Source organism: Scyliorhinus torazame, chromosome 3 (genome assembly GCF_047496885.1).
Source record: "Scyliorhinus torazame isolate Kashiwa2021f chromosome 3, sScyTor2.1, whole genome shotgun sequence".
NCBI lineage: Eukaryota > Metazoa > Chordata > Chondrichthyes > Carcharhiniformes > Scyliorhinidae > Scyliorhinus > Scyliorhinus torazame.
The window spans coordinates 9,602,195-9,605,777 of record NC_092709.1 but is presented as its reverse complement, the minus strand read 5'-3'; the positions used below and the strand labels follow the sequence as shown (position 1 = coordinate 9,605,777).

At 55.2% G+C, this 3,583-nt stretch overlaps 1 pseudogene; it reads left to right on the top strand.

Moving 5' to 3' along the window:
• Positions 1–379: 379 nt before the first annotated feature.
• LOC140409468 (coatomer subunit zeta-1-like) lies at positions 380–929 on the top strand (annotated as a pseudogene).
• The last annotated feature ends 2,654 nt before the right edge of the window (positions 930–3,583 follow it).

Genomic DNA, 3,583 nt, shown 5'->3' with positions numbered 1-3,583 from the left:
GGCCAGGAGGACGGCCTTCCAGACCGTCGCATTCCCCCTCTCCACCTGTCCGTTGCCCCGGGGGTTGTAGCTGGTCGTCCTGCTTGAGGTGATGCCCTTGCTCAGCAGGAACTGACGCAACTCATCGCTCATGAAGGAGGAACCCCGATCGCTATGGATGTAGGTGGGGAACCCGAACAAGGTGAAAAGACTGTGCAGGACCTTGATGATGGTGGCAGAGGTCAAGTCAGGGCATGGGACCCGTTCCTTTGTGACGTATGGCCAATGGACGGGCTGGGGACGGTTCCGGGCCTCCCATTGGCCGGTGGGTGGGTCGGCGGCGCTGAGTGACGGGCCACCTCCTCCACATCGACAGCTAGGGGGGAGGGGCGGAGAGAGAGGAGGCAAGATGGAGGTGCTGGTTCTGGAACCCACTCTGTACACCGTGAAGGCCATTTTTATCATCGATAATGATGGAGAGCGAATCCTTGCGAAGTATTACGACAACCCCTACCCCTCTGTCAAAGAACAGAACGCCTTTGAGAAGAACATCTTTAACAAGACACACCGTACAGACAGGGCGATAGCACTTCTCGAGGGACTCACTGTGGTTTACAAGAGCAACATCGACCTTTATTTCTATGTTATTGGCAGCTCGCACGAGAATGAGTTGATGTTGGTTGCTGTGCTGAATTGCCTCTTCGATTCCCTCAGTCAGATGTTGAGGAAGAACGTGGAGAAACGCACACTGCTGGAGAACATGGAGGCCGTGTTCCTGGCCATCGACTAGATCGTCGACGAAGGGGTGATCCTGGAGAGCGACCCCCCAGCCGGTGGTGCAGCGAGTGGCTCTGAGGGCCGTTCATGTACCTCTGACTGAGCAGACGGTGGCCCAGGTCCTTCAGTCTGCGAAGGAGCAGATCAAGTGGTCGCTGCTCCGATAAGAAGAGTGAAGCTCTTCAGCGTCCCCCGCGCGGACCCCTCAAGGCCGGCTCCTCCCCTCCCCCTCCCCTCAGACCTCGGGGGGGGTGGGGGAAACGGGATCGTCGCAACGCTCACGCCGGAGCCATGCCGCCTTTGAGCCGACGGAGGGACCCTCTCAATGACGTGTATCGAACCCGATGGGGTGTTGTTTGGGGTGGGGGGGGGGCGAGACGTGGGTCTGGGGTGAGGTTAGCGAAGAGCGAGGGTGGGGCAACGTTAAGGGTCGCGAGGCTACAGACGGTGAGGGGGGGCAGGGGTCCACCGAACTTTAAGGTAAGGCTTTGGAGGTGGCACTGGAAGTCGAGCCCCAGTAATAAGGCAGCTCAGAGATGAGGAAGGATGTAGAGCTTAAGGTTAGTGTACTCTACACCTTGTACAGTAAGGGTCGCGACACAGTACCCCCGGATTCCTACTGAATGTGATCCGGAAGCCAGGGAGATTTTCTTGGTCGCGGGTAAAATTGGGAGGGAGCAGCACCGTACCGTATCAGGATTTATGAAGCTGTCTGTGCTCCCGGAGTCGGAAAGGCAGGCCGTCTCATGCCCGTTGATCATCATGGATTTTGTGAGGTGATGAGGCCGGGACTGGTTAAGCGTGATGGAGGCGAGCTTCGGGAGGTGATGGGTAGTCCGGTCGGAGGTGGCGGCGGCCAGTGTATGACCGGATGAGCAGGGCTCCCGGGAGGCTGCGGAGTGGTCCCAAGATGGCGGCCCCCATGGGTCACGCTTGGCGGGTGGCATCGGAGATGGCGTCAAAGGTGGCGGCCCCCACGGGTCGCACATGGCGGGTGGCGTGGCAGCTGGGGGCGGCCCCGACAGGCAGCACTGCTGGGCCTTGACGTTTTAGGGAGAGATGGGGCCTGGCAGGCTTTCGCAAAGTGGCCCTTCCTCTCACACCCGTTGCAAGTCGCATTCCGCGCAGGGCAGCGTTGTCGGGGGTGCTTACCCTGGCCGCAAAAGTAGCACTTCGGGCTTCTGGCGTTGGCGGGCTGCTGCGCGGCACAGGCTTGCGCCACACTCGAGTTGGATGATAGCGGCGCCCACGAGGGTGCCGCGCGGTCGGAGGTGTAGGCCTCCATGTTCTGGAAGGCCACCTCCAGCGCGTTTGAGAGTTGCACTGTCTCTGGGAGGCCGACTGTACCCCCTTTTAGCAATCGCTGGCGGATGTTGTTCGATTTCATGCCTGCGGCATAGGCATCCCTGATCAACAGCTCCGTGTGTTGGGTAGCCGATACCGCCTGGCAATAACAGTTCCTGCAGAATACCCGCAAGGCGCGCAGGAATTCTACTAGTGATTCCCCAGGGCGTTGTTGCCTCGTGGCAAGAAGGTGCCTAGCATACACCTTGTTTACAGACTTTACATATTGTCCCTTCAGCAGAATTATTGCCTTTGTATACGAGGCGGTGTCCCTGATGAGAAGAAAAACTTGCGGGCTCACCCGTGCGTTGAGGATCTGCTTCTTTTGGAGGTCGGCGAAGTCTTCGGTGGAGGATCCGAGGTACGCTTCGAAGCAGCTTAGCCAGTGTTCGAATGTCGCAGTGGTGTCGGCTGCCTGTGGGTCCAGCTCCAGGCTATCAGGCTTGAGTGATGAATTAATCTTAGAAGTTTAGTTTATTAAATTGATACACCATCAATGAACACGCGACGAGTGGTGAACGTAACTGAGGCTTTAATAAACTAAACAGAAAGCCTCCTAGCCTCTGATCCCGAACTGGGTCAGAGGCAGGGACCAGCCACCTTTATACTGGGCCCGAGGGGAGGCGGAGCCATCGGGCAGTGGTTTACCACATTATATGTAATACAGTAGCCGTTTACCACAATACACATATATACTGCAGTGGTTTACCACACACTAGATAGGGTAGATGCAGGGAAGACGTTACCAATGATGGGTGTGTCCAGAACCAGGTGTCACAGCCTGAGGATTCAGGGTAAACCATTTCGGACAGAGATAAGGACACATTTCTTCACACAAAGAGCGGTGAGCCTGTGGAATTCATTACCACAGGAAGTAGTTGATGCTAAAACTTTGAATATATTCAAGAGGCGGCTGGATACAGCACTTGGGGAGAATGGGATCAAAGGCTATGGGGAGAAAGCAGGATTAGGCTATTGAGTTGGATGATCAGCCGTGATCGTGATAAATGGCGGAGCCGGCTCGAAGGGCCAAAAGGACTCCTCCTGCTCCTATCTTCTATGTATGTATCTATGTAAGAGGGTGATTGTGCAAGAGAGGGTAATGGGGCAAGAGGGGGTGATGCAGGGAGGGGGAAGAAGGTGTGATGGGGAAGAGGGGGTGGGAATGAGGTGGTGATAAGCTGCATCACCAGAGTAGGAGAAGCAACTAGTAGTCGGTGTGGGTAATAAAATGAACTGTCTAAAAAAAGTGGAATCAAAAACTACAGTCATTGCATCTTTAAGTGTGAAAAACACCGCTCACTTGATAATCTACACTTAGTCAAATTCTGAAGAAGTATTTATTTCAATCGATCTTGCAAGAACGGGTGCCGCCGGTAAGCAACAGCAGACACAAAGAATTCACACAGCATCACTTTGTTATACACAATCCGTGGGAAACAATCCGTGAGAAACACATCCCACAAACTGCAGAAAGGGCAGT